The sequence below is a fragment of the Cnephaeus nilssonii genome (genome assembly GCF_951640355.1).
Source record: "Cnephaeus nilssonii genome assembly, chromosome: 16".
NCBI lineage: Eukaryota > Metazoa > Chordata > Mammalia > Chiroptera > Vespertilionidae > Cnephaeus > Cnephaeus nilssonii.
The window spans coordinates 34,329,873-34,350,830 of NC_137087.1; the positions used below are offsets into that span (position 1 = coordinate 34,329,873).

Genomic DNA, 20,958 nt, shown 5'->3' on the forward strand with positions numbered 1-20,958 from the left:
ACATTTCAAACACATGATTTAGACATGGAATTAAATGGGTAGCCAGTGGGGAAAATATTTTAAAATTCTGTAATTGGGATTCAGTGTTTGACAGGGAAGTTTTGCAGAACTTAAAAGAAGGTGATAATTTGATTCACTGGGATAATAAGCTCCAAATGACTTCCCAAGGATATAAAAAAAATTAAAGTGAATAGAAATTTTAAAATATTTTGTCAAGAGATAATCAGAATACTGTCAGAGAAGTCAGACACTGGCTAAGAAGAAAGCAAAGACCTCAGCAACATAGAAGAGAAGCAACACGTTTGGAATTTTATATGAAACTAGAAGCCCGGTGCACAAAATTCGTGCACGGCGGGGGGTTGTCCCTCAGCCCAGCCTGTACCCTCTCCAATCTGGGACTCCTGGAGGGATGTCCGACTGCCCGTTTAGGCCCGATCCCACCGGGCCTAAACGGGCAGTCGGACATCCCTCTCACAATCCAGGACTGCTGGCTCCTAACTGCTTGCCTGCCTGCCTTCCTGATTGCCCCTAACCGCTTCTGCCTGCCAGCCTGATCACCCCCTAACCACTCCGCTGCCAGCCTGGTTGATGCTTAACTGCTCCCCTGCCAGCCTGTTTGCCCCCAACTTCCCTCCTCTGCCAGCCTGGTCACCCCTAACTGCCCTCTCCTGCAGGGTTGATCACCTCCAACTGCCCTCCCTTACAAGCCTGGTCCCTCTCAACTGCCCTCCCTTGCAGGCCTGGTCCCTCACAACTGCCCTCCCTTGCAGGCCGGGTGCCTCCCAACTGCCCTCTCCTGCTGGCCATCTTGTGGTGGCCATCTTGTGTCCACATGGGGGCAGGATCTTTGACCACATGGTGGCAGCTATATTGTGTGTTGCAGTGATGACCAATCTGTATATTACTCTTTTATTAGATAGGATAGAGGCCTGGTGCACGGGTGGGGGCCAGCTGGTTTGCCCTGAAGGGTGTCCCGGATCAGGGTGGGGTTCCCTTGGGGCGTGGGGCGGCCTGAGCGAGGGGCCTGTGGTGGTTTGCAGGCCGGCCACGCCCCCTGGCAACCCAAGAGGAGGCCCTGGTATCTGGAATTTATTTTCCTTCTACAATTGAAACTTTGTAGCCTGGGGCGGAGCCAAGCCTGCTGTTCCCGCCGGGGCGGCAGCCATTTCTGTGGCAGTTAATTCACCTTCTACAATTGAAACTTTGTAACCTTAAGCGGGTGAGCCCGGCCAGGGTGTGCGGAAAGCTTTGCTTCCCCTGTTGCCACCGGCAACCCTGGCCTGCTCTCTCAAGCTCCATTCTGCCGCCATTTGTTTGAATTTGTTTACCTTCTATAATTGAAACTTTGTAGCTTGAGTGGAGGCTTAGGCCTGCAACGGCTATGGAAAGCTTGGCTTGCTCTATTACCTGGGAAACCTTGCTCACTGTGGCTGTAGCCATCTTGGATTGGGGTTAATTTGCATACTCGCCCTGATTGGCTGGTGGGCGTGGCTTGGCTGGTGGGTGTGGCTTATGTAGCGGAGTGATGGTTAATTTGCATATTACCATTTTATTAGAGAGGACTAGAGGCCCAGTGCATGGTTGAATCATGCACGTGTAGGGTCCCCTACACGCTTTCGCTTTTCGCGGTGGAGCTGGGTGCCTGTCTGCTGGTGCACCAGGCCTTTCAGAAGCCTCCGGCTTGGCTCAGTGGCAGCAGATCCGTGCCTCTCAATGGCCGGATAGGCCACCCCGAGTCCCGCCCCCCAGCCTCCCGCCGCCCAATCGTGGGCATAGCGGAGTGATGGTAATTTACATGTTACTCTATTATTAGATAGGATATCTCAATTTGAAAAGCATTTGACTACAGCTGTCTTTGTCACATTTCCTTAGCAAGTGGCTTTCAGGGAAATGACCTGCAGTAGTGAATACTGACTAAAGCATCAGCCCTGCCCAATTCTGGGTAGCTTTTCATCTACTAGTAGACCTCAGTCTGACTGGACCAGCCTTCACACATCATGTTTCATAATGATTTGGCTTTAAGGAATGAAGGGGTCGCCAGGCCTGAATGGCTCAGTGGTTAGGCATCATCCTATGAACCAGGAGGTCATGTCTCGATTCCAGGTCAGGGCACATGTCCAGGTTGCGAGCTTGATCTCCATTGTGGGGCATGCAGGAGGCAGCCGATCAATGATTCTCTATCATCATTGATGTTTCTATCTCTCTTGCCCGCTCCCTTCCTCTCTGAGGCCAATAAAAAATGTATTAAAAAAATAAAAAGAAATGAAGGGGTTTACATAAAAATGAAAATAATTAAAAATTCATCAATATGCAAACATTCGTAGAATGGACTGTTATAATGCAATTAAAATTATATTTATAAAGAGTAGTCATGTATAGGGAATTCTTATAGTACTTTTGAAGTGAAAATACAAGATATAGAATTATCTCTAGAATAAGAAGGTCTGTGTGTGATGAAATGTAAAGAAAAGAGTGTTTGGAGTTACTAGATGTATCCAGGACCCAATGTGAGCCTTGCCACATACTATACCTTGAGCAGGTTGTCTTACTTTTTTGAATTTCCATTTTATCATTTGTAAAATGGCATTTTAAAAATTACCAACCTAACAGAATTATATGTGAGGACCAATGAAAATATAGTGTTACTTTCAGTAAATGGTGGGTGATTAAACTGGTAGTAATATTAAATGCAGCAGTAGTAATAGGAATTATGACTTGAAACAATTTCAGAAGAAAATAAGACACTGGTATTAGAGTTCAGTTGCCTTTGGTGACAGAACTATATTTTTATTTCTACTGTTCTCTTTTTATAAAACTTTCTAGAATGGGAATTCTTTTTATATTGAAAAATATTTAAAGGTAGTTTATGAAAATAATTATGCTATGAGGTAAAACAAAAAAGCTATTGCTCATCTAAATAATTACTTAAATATAGATACTTAACACTGCTTGACAGTTATTGGTATATTCAATAATATTCTTTTTAATCGATCCTCTTCCTACGGCCTGTATGAAAATACAGGAATTTTCACCTAGTAAAGAGATAGAGATGATGGTCAATGGTTAAGGACTTCAGAATAGGCTCTATTTTAAAAGTCTGCTTGTGAAACCTTTAATAGGGCTATTGAGCTCTATGTTGTTTGCTTAATCTGGTTTGCCAAAACTTTATTTCTTCTGAGGTAAAGAATCGATTCTCTTGAGTCTTCAACACAGGATGTAAAACTTGGTCCCTATCTATGATTTTCATGAGCTCTCCTTTCCTAAGTATTCTCACCATTCCTGACCTCAACTATACCACGAGTACTGTCATAATGACTGCTGCACTCTATTGTTCTAGGATTATTTTTTCCAATAACCAGGACTTATTTTCAGGAAATTAATTTTAATCAAATTGATAATATTCTCTTTACTAAAGATTCCTTTATTTTGTTTGGGTCAAAGAATGAGGCCATCAATGTGTTCATATTTTCTAATAATATAAAGATCGGATATTATCAACCTCAGAATCCCACCATGTTTAGCTACACATGGTATCTTATCCTTTGGTGAATATTAATAGTGCTCCACTAAAAATATGAGCCCTAGAAATGCCACAAGGATAGAAATAAATCTCCCTTCCATGAAAATAGTTAGCTCAGTCCAAAGATGATTAACACAAGTTAATCACTTTCTCTTATCTGGTAAACAGTATTATTAACCCATTGTATCAAGACATTAAAAAGATGACACAATGAGATCTAACACAATCCCTTAGAATTTTCCAAAATTTTAAGTGCTTTTTAAAAGTGTAGGGGTGAAGAGGGAGAAGAGAGGAATTCCAGGTTGCTTTTGCTTCTCAAATTTCATTTTAAATGGAGAACATTTCTACCTCAAGTCTCCACTAAAGCAAATTTGAGGCTTTCATATATGCTTTTGTGTCACTGCAAAACAAACTGAAAAATATAAGACCCATGTCTTATCATTTATCCCTTCATACAGGTATTGTCCAATAGCATGTTCGGCTCTGGAATGTCACAAATAATCCATCTCTTCCTTGACAAGATAGAAATCTTACGCCTCTGTGTAGTAACTCAAAGATGTTCTTATCAGTGAGCAATACTTAAAGCCCTGCCTCTGTGTAATTTTCCATTAAGTTCTTTCCCACTGAAGGACTTTAGGTCAACTCACATTAGTCTCCACTTGCTCCAACATCACCCTATATAATAAAAGCCTAATATGTAAATTGTTCCCTTGACTAGGAGTTCAACCAGGGGGTGGGGCCAGCGATGGCAGGTGGCAGCAGGCACCTGGGGGAAAGGAGGCCTCCCCCCCACCCCCAGCTGGCAGCCAGCAGCCTCTAGAGACCCTACCTGTGCACAAAGTTCATGCACTGGGCCTCTAATAGATTATAATCAACCAGAGCCTCCACCGAAATATTTTTGAGTCTTTTTCTTTTCCTGAAGAAATAGTCTAAGACACTCACTGTAATAAGATAAGATGCTGCATATGAGGTCAGCTAAACTGTGATATCTGTATGGGAGCTGGGCAAGCTGCTATCACAGGTTCCAGAAGGTGGTTATCTCCTCTAACCCAGAGTATATGTTTTAACAACATTTGCAAGAAATCAGCAGCCTGATCTGGGAGGTATAAGAAGCAAATACAAAGATCTTGATTTCTAATCTTTCTTATCTGCTTCTGTGAACAAATAATCTATTTTAAAAAAAAAACTTTTCTTCCATACCCCAAATTTGTGGTTTTTAAAATCCAAACACCCATAAAAGTTACTTGGTTATTTCATGCTAGCCTTATTGATTTGTCATCAACCAATTGTCAACCTCTAAAATATTAGCTACATATAGCAGTGTGCTGGTAAACTGGCTCTCCAGGGAAAAGAAGAAAAAAGCCCAGGTTTGTAGGGTTTGCCACTTTCCATGGTATAAATATTCTTGCCACACCTAATTTCAAGTTACCAATGCAAAGGCAACCTATGTACAAAATTCCTGAAAATGTAACAAGCAGTTCTTTTATGATCCAGTCTGAGTTGGCTCCAGCACATCCCTGGATATATATTATTTTTTTAACATCTGAAGAATTTAGTGCGCCTTAATTTATAAATGCTGCAACCAATCTGATGATCCTATCCTTTATTAAAAATTTCATTAGGTGCTATAATATCCCCAGATAATTTAATGCCAGGATTAGCCATAGTTCTTCCAAACTCACAATTTTTAAAAAAAGATATATTTTATTGATTTTTTACAGAGAGGAAATGAGAGGGACAGCGAGTTATAAACATCGATGAGAGAGTAACATCGATCAGCTGCCTCCTGCACACCCCACACCGGGGATGTGCCTGCAACCAATGTACATGCTCTTGACCGGAATCGAACCTGGGACCCCTCAGTCCACAGGCCGACGCTCTATACCCTGAGCCAAACCGGTTACGGCCCAAACTCACAATTTTAAGAAAATAAATTGGAAAGTTTACTTCTCTATTTGCTTATTGCAGAGCAAGTTCCTGAAGAGACACAAAGGATATTTGACAGAAATTGTCTTTTTATACAAACTGAGATAAAAGTGGGCAATTCCAGGGTGAGTACAGAGAAATATGCACCTACTTCTCTAACCAGGGAGCCAGCATTATTCACTATTAATAAACAGAGACTCATTAGTTTTCTCAACATTAATAAAAGGATATCTGACATTCAGGTTATCATATCGTGACCTAGCAATATCTATGTAGCACTAGTTTTATTTCAAAGAGTGAAAAGGCTATTTCAGATGGGATGACTGGGAAGTCTTCTTTGAGCTGAGGACTGGTTAACAGTAGGATTCAACCATGCAAAGAGTGTGGAGACGAGCATTGTAGGTAAAAGACAAAGACAAAGGTCCAGAGGTTGGAACACACTTGATCTGCTCAAGGAATTAGACCCATATGGCTGAAGCAGAGAGTGAGCAAGAAGGAAAGGGATAGGCGTGTGAGACGCAAAGATAGTCAGAAGCCAGGCCTCATAAGACCTTGAAGACTGATAAAGATTTTTATTTTATTCTAAAGCCTTAGGAATCCAGTGAAGGTTTCTAAGAAAACCTGTGACATTCAGATAATCTATCAGACATAAACAATAAATAATACAAATGTATTTTTAAATGTTACTTATTTCATGGAAGGTTTCTATAATTAATTTCATCAATTAATGGATATAAAAACGTAAGTTCTTATCATATTACTTAGAAATTCTTATACTTGAAACTCTTGGGAACTTGCATAAATCTTACATTTACTTGGACTCTCAGCCAACTTTTACATATACGGAGAGAATTAGGTCTGCTCTCCAATTTCAAGCTTTCTCTAGACACTAAAAAGTTACACTCCATTAACAGCCTCTCTTTAGATTAGTTCCCCCTGAAAATATGCCAGGCAATAGTAAATATGCCCTAAATATGTGAAAAGTAATATATGATCCCTTCTTTTGACAAAGACTTCCAGGCACTGTTAAAAAAAAAAACACAAACAAAAAAACAAACAAACAGTCAAGCCAGGCAGAGTGGCTCAGTGGTTGAGTGTCAACCCATGAACCAATAGGTAACTGGTTCAATTCTCCATTGGGGCACATGCCCAGGTGTGGGCTCGATCCCCAGTAAGAGGCATGCAGGAAGCAGCCGATGGATAATGTTTCTCATCGATGCTTCTATCGCTCTAACTCTCTCCCTTTCTGTCTCTCTAAAAATCAATAAAAAACATACTTAAAAAATAGTCAAAGCTATTAAATTATTACTAATAACTAGAAGCCCGGTGCACGAAATTCGTGCATGGCGGGGGGTTGTCCCTCAACCCAGCCTGTACCCTCTCCAATCTGGGACTCCTGGAGGGATGTCCGACTGCCTGTTTAGGCCCGATCCCACCAGGATCGGGCCTAAACGGGCAGTCGGACATCCCTCTCACAATCCAGGTCTGCTGGCTCCCAACTGCTTGCCTGCCTGCCTTCCTGATTGCCCCTAACCGCTTCTGCCTGCCAGCCTGATCACCCCCTAACCACTCCGCTGCCAGCCTAGTTGATGCTTAACTGCTCCCCTGCCAGCCTGTTTGCCCCCAACTTCCCTCCTCTGCCAGCCTGGTCACCCCTAACTGCCCTCTCCTGCAGGGTTGATCACCTCCAATTGCCCTCCCTTACAAGCCTGATCCCTCTCAACTGCCCTCCCTTGCAGGCAGGGTGCCTCCCAACTGCCCTCCCCTGCTGGCCATCTTGTGGTGGCCATCTTGTGTCCACATGGGGGCAGGATCTTTGACCACATGGGGGCAGCTATATTGTGTGTTGCAGTGATGATCAATCTGTATATTACTCTTTTATTAGATAAGACTAGAGGCCCGGTGCACGAAATTCGTGCACGGAGGGGGGTTGTCCCTCAGCCCAGCCTGTACCCTCTCCAATATGGGACCCCTCAAGGGATGTCCGACTGCCCGTTTAGGCCCGATGGGATCGGGCCTAAACGGGCAGTCGAACATCCCTCTCACAATCCAGGACTGCTGGCTCCCAACTGCTTGCCTGCCTGCCTTCCTGATTGCCCCTAACCACTCTGCTGCCAGCCTGTTTGCCCCCAACTTCCCTCCTCTGCCGGCCTGGTCACCCCTAACTGCCCTCTCCTGCAGGGTTGATCACTTCCAACTGCCCTCCCTTGCAGGCCTAGTCCTTCTCAACTGCCCTCCCTTGCAGGCTGGGTGCCTCCCAACTGCCCTCTCCTGCTGGCCATCTTGTGGTGGCCATCTGTGTCCACATGGGGGCAGGATCTTTGACCACATGGGGACAGCTATATTGTGTGTTGCAGTGATGATCAATCTGTATATTACTCTTTTATTAGATAGGATACCTCCAAAGCACAATGAGTAAGAATCTGAAGGTTTATGTGGCTTCTATTTGGTTTCTAGGACAAAGTTCTTTCCTTTACCCACCACTCACTTCTCTCCTTTTACTCTTGAATGTTAATTTCAACATAATTTTTGTAACACCTCTTGAAAAGGATCCCACCAAGTTTTTGATAGTCCACATGATAAAACTTACAGAATAATACAGCATGAGACTTTCATTCTCTCACTAAGTTCTTCATATAACTGTAATTCCTCAGCCTCTAAAGAATGAAAAAGGAAAATAAAAGTGCCTTCTCTCATTCCAAGGCCTTTCTCAGTCAGGCAACCACAAAAAGAAAGAATGAGCCTACAATTCATGTCATGTAATCTCTATCAGGCATAATTCAAATCAAATCCCATCATGCAAAGTCTGGGATACTTAAAATGTATAAGAGAACAGTGGTGACCTGGGGGAGAACTTATGAAACCTTGTCTCCTGCTTTTGCTGACTATTCTTTTCCTTATGCTAGACTCCAAGTCCCTATCGGGGACTTGGTCAGGCGGCTGTGGGTGCTAACCCACGCCACCTGGATCCGTGATCCGGGACCTGGGCAGGCCTCTGCGGGCGTTAACCCATGACGCCTGCCATGGTCCGTGATCCATGATCGTGGACCTGGGCAGCCTGCTGCAGGCATTAACCCACGCCGCCTGCCCTGCTCTGAGATCGATGATCACGGACCTGGGCAGCCGGCTGTGGGCTTTAACCCACGCTGCCTGACCTGGTCCATGATCCCTGATAGGGGCTTTGAGTCAGCTGCCACTGGCGATGGCTGACTCGAAGCCCTTATCCAGGACCTGGTCAGGCGGCTGTGGGCGCTAACCCACGCTGCCTGCCCTCGTCCGAGATCGGTGATGGTGGACCTGGGCAGGCAGCTACGGGCGCTAACCCACGCCGCCTTCCCTGGTCCGTGATCCCTGATCGTGGACCTGGGCAGGAGGCTGCAGGCCTTAACCCACACTGCCTGCCCTGGTCCATAATTGGTGATGGCGGACCTGGGCAGCCGGCTGCAGGCCTTAACCCACACCGCCTGCCCTGGTCCATGATCGGTGATCGTGGACCTGGGCAGCCGGCTGCGGGCCTTAACCCACGCCGCCTGCCCTGGTCCATGATCGGTGATGGTGGACCTGGGCAGCTGGCTGCGGGCGTTAACCCACACTGCCCGCCCAGCTCTGAGATCAGTGATGGACCTGGGCAGGCAGCTGTCCTGGTCCGTGATCAGTGATGGCGGACCTGGGCAGCCGGCTGCCGGCGTTAACCCACGCTGCCTGCCCTGGTCCGTGATCCCTGATCATGGACCTGGGCAGGTGGCTGCAGGCCTTAACCCACACCGCCAGCCCTGGTCCATGATCGGTGATGGCGGACCTGGGCAGGCGGCTGCAGGCCTTAACCCACACCGCCAGCCCTGGTCCATGATCGGTGATGGCGGACCTGGGCAGGCGGCTGCAGGCCTTAACCCACACCGCCTGCCCTGGTCCATGATCGGTGATCGTGGACCTGGGCAGCCGGCAGCGGGCCTTAACCCACGCAGCCTGCCCAGCTCTGAGATCAGTGATGGACCTGGGCAGGCAGCTGTCCTGGTCCGTGATCTGAGATCGTGGACCTGGGCAGCCGGCTGCGGGCGTTAACCCACGCCGCCTGCCCTGGTCCGTGATCCCTGATCGTGGACCTGGGCAGGCGGCTGCAGGCCTTAACCCACGCCGCCTGCCCAGCTCTGAGATCAGTGATGGACCTTGGCAGGCAGCTGTCTTGGTCCGTGATCTGAGATCGTGGACCTGGGCAGCCGGCTGCGGGCGTTAACCCACGCCGCCTGCCCAGCTCCGTGATCTATGATCGTGGACCTGGGCAGCCAGCAGCGGGCCTTAACCCACGCCGCCTGCCCAGGTCCGTGATCGGTGATGGCGCCTGCCCAGGTCCGCGATCGGTGATGGCGGACCCGGGCAGGCGGCTGCAGGGGTTAAGGCCCTGCAGCCGCCTGCCCGGGTCCGCATCCCCCATCAGTGATGGCGGACCCGGGCAGGCGGCTGCAGGGCCTTAACCCCTGCAGGGCCTTAACCCGGGTCCACGTCCGCGATTGGTGATGGCGGACCCGGGCAGGCGGCTGCAGGGGTTAACCCCCTGCAGGGCCTTAACCCGGGTCCGCGTCCCGGATTGGTGATGGCGGACCCAGGCAGGCGGCTGCAGGGGTTAAGGCCCTGCAGCCGCCTGCCCGGGTCCTCGTCCCCGATCGGTGATGGCGACCCGGGTAGCCGGCTGCGGGCCTTAACCCCTGCAGCCGCCTGCCCGGGTCCGCGATAGGTGATGGCGGACCTGGGCAGCCGGAGCTAACCGCCTGCCCCAGTCCACCATCATGGCTTGTATCTCACTGGCATGGGTGCTGCCCTTTCCCCGGCCATCTTTGCTGGTTTAACGTGTATATTTGCTCCTGGTTGGCTGGTGGGCGTGGCTGGTGGGCGTGGCTGGTGGGCGTGGCTTATAGGTGTAGCGAAGGTGCGGTCAATTTGCATATTACTGTTTTATTAGATAGGATAGAGGCCTGGTACAGGGGTGGGGGCCAGCTGGTTTGCCCTGAAGGGTGTCACAGATAAGAGTGGGGGTTCCCTTGGGGTGTGGGGCGGCCTGAGCGAGGGGCCTGTGATGGTTTGCAGGCTGGCCATGCCTCCTGGCAACCCAAGGGAGGCCCTGGTATCTGGAATTTATTTTCCTTCTACAATTGAAACGTTGTAGCCTGGGGCGGCAGCCATTTCTGGGGCGGCAGCCATTTCTGTGGCAGTTAATTCACCTTCTACAATTGAAACTTTGTAGCCTTAAGCAGGTGAGCCCGGCCAGGGTGTGCGGAAAGCTTTGCTTCCCCTGTTGCCGCCGGCAACCCTGGCCTGCTCTCTCATGCTCCATTCTGCCGCCATTTGTTTCAATTTGTTTACCTTCTATAATTGAAACTTTGTAGCTTGAGTGGAGGCTTAAGCCTGCAACGGCTATGGAAAGCTTGGCTTGCTATGTTACCTGGGAAACCTTGCTCTCTGTGGCTGTAGCCATCTTGGATTGGGGTTAATTTGCATACTCACCCTGATTGGCTGGTGGGCGTGGCTGGTGGACGTGGCTTATGTAGCGGAGTGATGGTTAATTTGCATATTACCATTTTATTAGAGAAGATGGAAACTACCTTAAGTAATTTAAAGGTATAGAAAACTTAATCAACTTTTTGACTAAAAAACTCATCAACTCTTTGACTAAAAAAACTCACTAAATTTCTTTAGCTTTCAATGGTCACTTGTAGGTTCAAATGTCAGGAGAAGCAGTAAATGCAGTTTCAAAGTCACCTTGACCTACAATAGTGTCTCTAAACTTGGCAACTCAGAGGTTTAACCTCTGATTGACAATTCATAGATTTTTTTACTCAGATAACGTTATTGCTAGACCCCTTAAGATTTTCTAATTCCAGAAGCTATTACAACAGGATAACTCCATCTATCTACTGTGAAATATTTGTTTAATAACCTATAAGCAAGAAAAACTCCTGGAGTAGTCCTCTTACTGCCCCAACTATTAAGATTCTGCCCAAACAGTGGGTCCTATTTCTTGCCTAACAGCTTTCCTGAATGAACTCTGTAGATAGACATAAGCTGGCTGAGAGCTAAGAAATATCAGTCAGCCCACATTTTTAAAGATAAAATTTAATCCCACGAAGGTATTGGCTAATTTAGATACTTCCTCAAAACTGAAAATCAGTTTTTAATAAGTTTCAGACTATTTTCACATCAACCAACTCTGCTATAGCTATCCCATTCTTATAGCAAAAAGGAGTTACGAACCCCACTTGATTATGATGTCTTATTTTTAAATATTATTTTTTTTTTTAAGGAGAGAGGAAGGGAGAGAGAGAGAGATGAAAACACCAATTGTCTGTGTCCTGCATGCTTCCTCCTGGAGGTGGAGCCCACCACTTGGGCATGTGATTTCTTAGTGCACGAGAGGACACTCAACCAACTGAGCCACACTGGCCGTGCATGATGTATTATTTTTTAATGTATTGTATTTTATTTGCTATTATGTTACTTAGGATTTTTGTATCTGAATTCATCAGATATATTAGTCTGTAGTTTTCTTTTACTGTATCATCCTTGACAGGTTTTGGTATCAAGGCAATGGTGGCCTTATAAAATGTGTTAGCAAGTATTGCCTCTTCTTCAATTTTTTGGAAGAGGTTGAAAAGAATAGGTATCAAAGAATAGAGGTACCATATGATCCAGCAATCTATTTTCTGGGTATCTATCCAAAAAAATTAAAAACATTTATTCACAAAGATATATGCATTATTCACAGTGTCCAACACATGCAAACAACTGAAGTGTCTTTCAATAGATGATTGGATAAAGATTTGGTATATGGATGGGCCTTGAAAATATCAAGCTAAGTGAAATAAGTCAGACAGAAAAAGTTAATAACCTTATGATTTCACTCATATGTGTGATATAAAACTGAAAGCAATAAATGAACAAACAAGAAAAATAAATAAAAACTCATAGACACAGACAACAGTATGTGGTTACCAGAGGAAAGGGGGCTTAGGAGTATTTAAAGTAAAGGAGGTCAAATATATGGTGAGGAAAGATGATTTGACAGGGTGGTGAGCACACCATGCAATATGTAGATCATCTATCATAGAAATGTATACTTGATTTGCATATAATCTCATTAACCAATGTTACCCCAATAAATTTAACAAAAAAGTAAAAGATTCATAAAGAATTTAAAACTATTTGCAACATTCCCCCCTATAATCAGTATTTGATACAAAACAGGGGAATCACTGGGTCAACATATATGATAGCAACATAGTTCTTAAGTGACCAATGACATTAATGTTTTGTCTGTTATATGCATCACCAATAATTTCCAGTTGCCATTTCCCTTCATTTTTTTCTGTAGTAAGTATCTGAATTAAATTAGACATTATAACTCTAAAACAAAACAATGATTGAGGCAAGTAAGAAGTATTATCCCATACAATATTTATTTGCTCAAATGTCCCTTAAGCCTTCTCCTTTTTAACTATTACTTTCATCTCATTCTTACTGACTGGGCACCATGCTAAATCGCTCTAACTATTAAAGTCACTGGTTGGATGCTAACAGACTGAGCAGACATGTATTAATTAAAGGAAGAGAAAATTATTGTTCTTTGTAGGTGTTCATCAACATACAAAAAGTCAGTATTAAAGTATCCCATTCAACTCTTCAAGTCATTCGGTGCTCCAGAAACATACCTGACGGCCACTTCACCCTTATGACCCTAACTTAAAAAGAGGCAGATCAAGCTCTTGTCCTATAAGCTCCTCTTTCTTATCATGGAAGTAGAGCTGCGGGGCCCTCGCAGGTGTGGCTCAGTTGGTTGGACATCCTCCTGTGCACCAAAAGGTTGCTGGTTTGATTCCCAGTCAGGGCACATACCGGGGTTGCAGCTCGATCCCCAGTCAGAATGCATTCAGGAGGCAACTGATCAATATTTCACTCTCACATGGATGTTTCTCTCTCCCTCTCTCTGCCACCCCTTTCTAAAAATTAATAAAATGTTTTCTTAAATCAGAAGTAGAACTGTGGAGCTTCAGATAAATACCATAAAGCGTTTTCCATGAAAATAAATAAGACTGTACACAGTACATTACAGAAGAACCATGTGGCATGATCAATTATGAACTAACCCGATTTTTGAAGTTTAGATACTTAAACTGCAAAACAGAGCAATAACTGGGAAGAAAACATTCAGCTTATTGCAATACAATGTTTTGAAGCAATATTATAGCTTTTAAAATACACAAACAATTGAGTTCTAGAATTACTTTGTTTCTAGCAAGGTCAACATGAGCATCCATTAAGTTCCTTATCACCCACATGACCCTCCCTACAGGGCACAGATTGGGTACCATGATGTTTTGTGTGGTCCTTTTAAACCCAGTGTGTTTCATCACCAATTCAATTATTGCAATGCTTGATTTTAAAATTGATCATTAGAGAATCAGTTTAGAAAATATTCTATTGTTTAGATGTTTCTCCTATTTAATATCTGGGACAAATTACATTTTTTAAATCCTCACCTGAGGATATGTTTATTGATTTTAGAGAGATAGGAAGAGAGAGAGAGAGAGGCATCGATGTGAGAGAGAAACCTCAATGGGTTGCCTCCCATATGCACCAGGGAGTGAACTTGAAACCTTTTTGGTGTATAGGACAATGCTCTAACCAATTGAGTCCCATGGCTGGGGCCAAATGAATGTACATTTTAAATTACCTTACACTTGTCTGAGTTCAGCATCAGGAAAACAACATGTTTGTACCAACCACCCACCTCCAAAACATGTATGCTTTCATCTGGCTAGAAGTTGTGAATTGGGTGATTCATTATTCCCTGTAGTGATGCTTCCAGAAAATTAGAGCCAAATTTAGCCTTGTTACAGGGACATGCAGGTGTTAGGAGGCAGATGGGCTTAGTTTGCCTTAGGCTTTCATACATTAGATACTTTGTGTCTGCCTAAAGGGTGATGGCATATATATGGAGAATTTTTTTTTTAATTTAAAAACAAAGCAATCGTGCTCCTAGTTGTAAAAACTTTGTGGTTTCAAGGCTTCTTAGCCAAAGTGAAAAATTAAGCAATAATCATGACAACATGATTTGTCATCACAGTAATAGTAATACACTAGTGCCACTTATATTGATTACATGCTTACTCTAAATCCCCCAACGATGAGATTTACCTCATTTAAGTCTCACAATGACTTGCTAAGTTTGCTAAGGTGAACTGAGACTCAGAGCATTTATGTCACCTGTCCAATGTTGTGTGACTAATACGTGACAGATAGAGTCAATATTTAAAGGTAAATCTGTTTTGACTCCTAAGCCACATGCCCCTAAATTATTTGACTTCTGAGCTCACAATACTAAATTGTACCGAAAATTTGAATATAGTATCCAATTATAAAATCCAAAAGCAAATGTTCTTCTCACCTATCTCTAATTCTGCAAAAGTAAGAATGCTATGCTTGGAAAATATGACCTTTTATCTGCAGAGAGCTTTTCATGCTTTCAAAACAAATCCACATCTGACATTTCATTCCACTATTGCCACAAACGTGTGCAGTAGGTAGAACAGATGTCACTATTATCCCTATTTGACAGATAAGAAAACAAAGGCGCATAGGGGTCAGATGCCTGCCAAGTTTGTGTTAGAGATTAAAGTAGAACTTAGGTCTGATTACTGGCCTGCAATAAATGCTTTTCAGATCTTCCTTCATTACACACACATTCACATATTCTCTCTCTCTCTCTCTCTCTCTCTCTCTCTCTCTCTCTCTCTCTTTTTCTGGTTTAATGTTCAAACTCGCTTGGACAAAGACTGAACCAGTATCCATTGAACCAGTATCAGCAGGGAACTGTGGCCATTCGACAATAATTCTATGGTTTAAAAAATGGTCCAGTGGTTCCTTCAGAGAGATTGCCTTTCTGAATAAATTCATTTTCCACATTACCGAAGTACATTTTTTTCTCTTCTCTGCCTTGAGCAGTTACTCTTTCTCTCTCTCTCCCTTCGCACAAACCCTGCCTCGGGTGAACTTTATATACAAATATGGAGGGAATAGAGTGTACAAAAATTTACTATCAATTGGGATGTATATCTGTATTAGAACTCAAAATAAAAAGGAAGTTCTCATTGTGCTAATAGGCTAAAAATAAAATATTCCAAGAAAAACTCAAAATTATATTAATTTTGTAATTAATATAATTGATGGCCTAGAATATAAATATATTTCAAAGTCAATATAAGATACTAAACATTAAATGCTTTCTATGTTATTATGGTAGAAATATAATATGTAAGATTTATAAACGTAAAACATGTTAGCATAATGGTATATGCATTATAATCTATTGAGTTAGCTACCTTAAATTTTTACTGAAAAAGACAGAGAGGGTAGGAGGAAGGAAATGAGGAAGACAAACGAATGTGATTTTATAACTTGAATCCACTATGTGTTTACTTGTACCATGCTGTCTGTTACAGATTTGTCCTTTTCTGTGGCAAATAGTTAATATTTATTATTTTTCCAGCACAACTATTCTAGGTTCACATTTAGCCACTGCAGGTAAATACAAGCAATAATGATTCATGGGTTTCTAACACAACCATTATTATCCACAAAGTGATTTACAAAGTGACCTAGAGTTGCTGCTGACAAGAGTGTAGTATTTATGGAAGTAAGTCATACCTACAAATCTAAAAACTCAGTACTAAAAATGTATCCTTTGTGAAATAAGGTCACACCCATCAGTGAGAGAAGGACAAAAATAACAGAGAAGCCATAAAGAAGTGTAGGCAGGCCATGAAGCCAAGGAGATGAGTCTAATAAATAAATGCAGAGGACGCGGGGTTCAGAGCACAAAATGTATTTGAAGTGCAAACACATTTGCAGGTCCATAATCTAACACTCAATGCCTCCGGCCAGTCAAAGGGGGAACGACAGGGCTCGGCGAGGCCCAGGTTCCAAAAGCCAGAGACAGGCTATAGGAAGGGAGGAGCCTTGATCCCGAGGTTGTGGGACACTGAGTCAAAGTGAGGTCTAGGGAAAAAACAGCCTAAAGAATTCATCCAAAGGGAATTCAGGCAGAACTGAGCCCAAGACATTGACTCCTCAACCTGAGGCAGTGAGATTCAGCAAAGAGGATTCAGAGAGCCAGCAGGAGGCAGTGCTTCCAGCATTCCTGGGGCAGTGGTTTCCAGGGATTCAGGGGACCCTTTCATGGAGTGGTTGGGCTGTGACCCAGCCCTGGATGTGCAGGTGCTATTAAAGATGTAAGGATTGTTGGACAAACGCTCTACACACAGCCCATTCCATGGTTTCTACATTCTTTGTCGCTCTCCAGAATGAATGAGGGAGAAGGAAAAGGGACAAAGAAATGTGAGGAGGGGGAGGTAACCCATGGGTACACTCTACCTTTTCTTGTGGGTACAGTCTAGGTAGAAGGCCAGCTGCACAAACTCATTAGTCAACAGAGCCAAGTATCAACAGTACAACGATTGAAATTTCTTTTGAGAGCCAAATTTTTTAAACTTAAACTTCTTCTAATGCCACTTCTTCAAAATAGAGTCACCCAGGCCGTGGTATTTTGTGGAAGAGCCACACTCAAGGGGCCAAAGAGCTGCATGTGGCTCGCGAGCCGCAGTTTGCCGACCACAGGCCTAGGAGAAAGCCTTTTGAGCAATTTTAATTGTACATGTTACTTAACTTAGTCCTCCCAAGAAAAACTTCCAGACACAAATCAGTACGTTAATTAGGAGAATGGTTGATGCAACATTCGATGTTCATCCCAAGGTCATGCTGCTCCAAGTGTATCAGCCTTTAGGCATCAATCTGCTCAGCCTGACCTTTATATTGTTCATTCATCCATTCATCTATTCATATTCATGCTCATATATTCACTCATTCATTCATATAAAAAGCATTTATTGAGTGCTTCATACATGGCACTGGGTGCACAGGGATAAATGAGACAGAGTCCTTGCTTTCTTAGAGTAAGATTCTAGAAATAGAGGAGAGACAACATAGATATAAACAAACAAACACACAATATTATTAAAATAGAGAAAATGTTTGAAAGGTTACAAAGTGGGTCCTAAATGTAGAACAAAGAGGAAGACCTATTTGGGATCTGAAATAAAAACCTGTCTGGAAATGTAATAGGCTGAGATTTAAGGGCAAAATAAGCCACCCTATAGGAGATTTAAGAGAAAGGCACTCAAAGCAAAAGGAACAGAATGTTTTCAGGCTCAAGTTTGGAGAAGGAAGCCCCTGTGAGCTGGAGTCTCTGATAAGAGAAAGGCTGGCTGGAGGTGAATATGGAGATGCTAGCTGGGGCTTGTTTAGACAGAGCCTTGCAGACTGTGGGAAAGAACTGGATTCTCAGTAAAGTAGAAACCTGTTAACAGGGTGAAACAAGGATAGCGACATGGTCTGATTCATGTTGGGAAAAAACAAACACACTAGGATTTCAGTGAATGAACCGGGGCAATTGTAGGTGGAAGTTAAAAGGAAGGAGAGCTCAGAAAAAGATGCTACTGTACTATTTTCAAGCGAAACATAACGATGGCTTAGATTAGGAATGTCACAGTAGAGAGGGACAGCAGTGTGGATAAGCTGAAAGCATATTTTGCAAGCAGAAGCTCTAGGACTTACAGATAGATTAAATGTGGGGATGAGAGAAAGGGAGCAGTCGTAGGTTTCCAATTTAAGCAACTGAATAGACATCGGTGCTAATGAGATGGCTTAGACTCGGAGAGGTTACAGGGGACCAAAGGAACCCAGGAGTGGGTCTAGGGGGAGGAGCTCACAAAAGAGATTGCGAAATAGCAGAAATAGGAAAGAAAACATCAGGAAGGTGGCGTGAAGGAAGCATTTCAAGGAGAAAGAATGCATAACTTTTCCTTTTGATTCCACCAGACGTATAGTTTCCAAAATGATTACTTTTATTAAATCACTGGTCTTTCTCTTGATCATGAGTCAATCATAGTCTAGCAACAATAAGCACTGATCTTCATTGGCCCAATTAATTGAAAAATAATTTAAGAATACCTTTACTATTGCTCAGTTTAAATTAAGCATAAGGGTATCACAGCAACTGAAACTTGCTTGGAAACCGAATTACTTATAAGAAAGCCAATAAGACTTACTGTCAGTCCTCCACATTAAAAAATATATACACAGCACATATACCACACATATAGCTATGCACTTGAGGCTACAAAGTGTATAGTAAGGTTACATGCAGAGAAGGTTCCATGATCTATTTTAAAATGTTCTGAATATGTTAAGAGCCTGGATCCCTCCTTACTTATCAGAGCAAAATGGCAATCAACATGAATCGGATCAAAATTAAGACTGCCATCTTTGGAGTGGGAAGGATTCCTCCGTGTGCAGGAAATACACTCGTTAGCAACCTGACAGGATAATCGATACAAGAAACTTGTTTAACAGATTTTATTCTCATACCAAGTTCCTGCAGATAAAAATAAACACACATGAAACCATTAAGCAGAAAGGCAGGCAATAGAGAACATGAAAGTGACTCAGTATTAATCATACGTTGACTCACTCACTCACCATCATATAAGCCTCATTACCCTCCCCTCCATTTATTCCCTAAGTGGAGAACCGCATTGTAAGTGACACCATTCAGAGAAATGACTGCACCGTGAGGGTCATTAGGATTTCTGTACCAAGTATAGTATTGTGAAGTTCTAAATGTCAGGGAGGCAAAGCTTTGCTCGGAGTTAACAAAATGAAGACTTCATTTCACTTTTGACTCTTGAAGTTGTTATCATGTTTATTATTTAGTCTTTCCATCCATGGATAACTTTAGCCATTTAACCCAGCTTCTTAGCTACCTTAAAGTCTTTTAAAAGATAGTAGGGAGTAAATGCATAAGTAAAAAGTAACTATTTTTAAGTTTAATCTTAATCTACTTTTTAGGAAATAATGACATGCTAAGCTACCTATGAATCCACACTCAGTACATATCCACTTGGAATTCTGCCCAAATTCATGGAACCAGATGCTCCATTGCTAATGTATACTAAATTTGGCATATAGTTTTCTTGTCCTCTCCTTGATACACCCACAATCATTTTATTTCTTTTTTATTTTTTTAATATTTTTTATTGATTTCAGAGAGGAAGGAAGAGTGAGAGATAGAAACATCATAATGAGAGAGAATCATTGATCGGCTGCCTCTGAGCCCGCAATCTGGGCACGTACCCTTGACTGGAATAGAACCTGGACCCTTCAGTCCGAAGGCCGATGCTCTATCCACTGAACCAAACCAGCCAGGGCCACCCACAGTCATTTTCCATAGGACATTATAGAAACCAACAATACGCTACCTTTTTCCTAGTGAAAATCCCCAAAGAAATGTTCAACTTATTATTATGACCCGCCTCCCTCCCCCGTACCTACTTCCAGCAAAATCCAAACGCATTTCTTCTTACTACATTTAATTGCCACCCTTGTCTTGCATCATTCCTTTAACTAAAGCCTTAGCTCAGCCTTTGGTTATCCCTTACTTAAACTGTTATCACCTTTGCTCCCCATCTAATAGCAAATGGTCCGAAGAGATGTTCTTTCAGCTGTTTATTCTGAACTCGTCCCTCAGCTTGTCTTAGCACACATCTATAAATCAAGCCCTTGCCCCACAAACTCCAACCTAGAATCCCGTTTGGGATCTGTGAGGATCGCTTCCCAATGTAGTGGGTCAACTATAAATATCTTGTCTTCTATTTCTTTACATTTCATTCAGGAAAACTTATTCAGCATGCCCTTCCTTTATAGGGGTACCCATAAGGTTTCTATTAGGGAGTATCTTTTTCAAGTCACTATACAGAAACTCCTCCACCAAGATTATCAGAGTATGTCTATGTTCAAATCACTTACTACCACTACTCACACTGGGTATCGGAGTAAATTGTGAAGATTTTTAAAGTGTACCCGGAGCCCAACCCCAAAATTTAATGTCAATTGGCCTGGGGTATGACCCCGCTGATGGATATCTGTACTGCCAATTACATGTCATAGCATGTAAAATCTATTTTAATTATATGTACACATGTAAAAGTATTCTGTTAAACCTACACTTTTATGCATAGTTTGTCCATTTTTTTCTCTCCTTTAAGTTCCTGGTCACTTCAAAGAAAAATGAATCCATAAAATATGGTATATTCAAGTATTGTCAATCCAAAATAACATTTGGGAAGACATAAGCAATGTGGCAGAAAATATCACACTTTATCTTAGAGTTGAGTTTGCAAAAGTATAAATAAGAAAACTTTAAAAATAGAAGAATGGACCACACAGAGAACCACAGGAAAGTTCTCAATTATGACTTTGCATGGAATCAGAGCAAAGAGACAGAAGTTACCAGGATATTTACTCTCTGAAACACTCTCTTTGTTTATATAATGTCAATCTACTAAATTCCCCATCTCTCCTTTCTTTCTCCCTTCCATCCCCTGCCCCTCACCCTCCCCATTCCCTTC

At 43.0% G+C, this 20,958-nt stretch overlaps 1 protein-coding gene across 2 annotated transcripts in view; it reads right to left on the reverse strand.

The window, feature by feature from the left end:
* The window catches only part of PRKG1 (protein kinase cGMP-dependent 1), a 1,114,160-nt gene that overhangs the window by 953,849 nt on the left and 139,353 nt on the right, over window positions 1-20,958 (reverse strand). The window lies entirely within an intron of this gene.